This window comes from Nematolebias whitei, chromosome 8 (assembly GCF_014905685.2).
Source record: "Nematolebias whitei isolate Nwh7 chromosome 8, NemWhi1, whole genome shotgun sequence".
Lineage (NCBI taxonomy): Eukaryota > Metazoa > Chordata > Actinopteri > Cyprinodontiformes > Rivulidae > Nematolebias > Nematolebias whitei.
Genome location: NC_056505.1, coordinates 5223525 through 5224039, shown reverse-complemented (window position 1 = coordinate 5224039; position 515 = coordinate 5223525). Strand labels below are relative to the sequence as shown.

Sequence of the window (515 nt, the reverse complement as noted above, 5' to 3'; positions counted from 1 at the left end):
ACGGGCGAACAAAACGTTTAATGATGTGGAAACGTCTCACACGCATCGTGTCACAGGAAATCACTGGGTTAGCCGTTTGAATCAATCTGGACACAAATGATCAAACTTATTAAACAAATAAATGGTTATAACTCAGTCAAATTAAAGATACTTAGCTAAAACTTGTGTGAAGTAGCAGCAACCAGGAGCGATTCTTGGATCTGACCAGTAGGGGGCCTTAGCCCCCAGTACGGACTATGGCTCTTGGCCTGAACACCGAACCCCATGGTGAGGTTTGTGAGAAAAGTTTACAACACCTGGTATTCCAGGCGGTCTACGGCCAAGAACTAACCAGACCCGACCCTGCTTAGCTTCCGAGATCAGACGAGATCGGGCGTGTTCAGGGTGGTGTGGCCGAAAACCAAGAGCTCAGTCACCAAAAACACTTTTAAAGGATCATAGCAAACAATATCTATATATCTATATCTCTATATACATCTATCTATCTATCTATCTATCTATCTATCTATCTATCT

The 515-nt window shown here is 43.1% G+C and overlaps 1 pseudogene; it reads right to left on the bottom strand.

Annotated features, from left to right (window-relative positions):
• Positions 1–284: 284 nt before the first annotated feature.
• LOC119414156 lies at positions 285–401 on the bottom strand (annotated as a pseudogene).
• Positions 402–515: the final 114 nt, after the last annotated feature.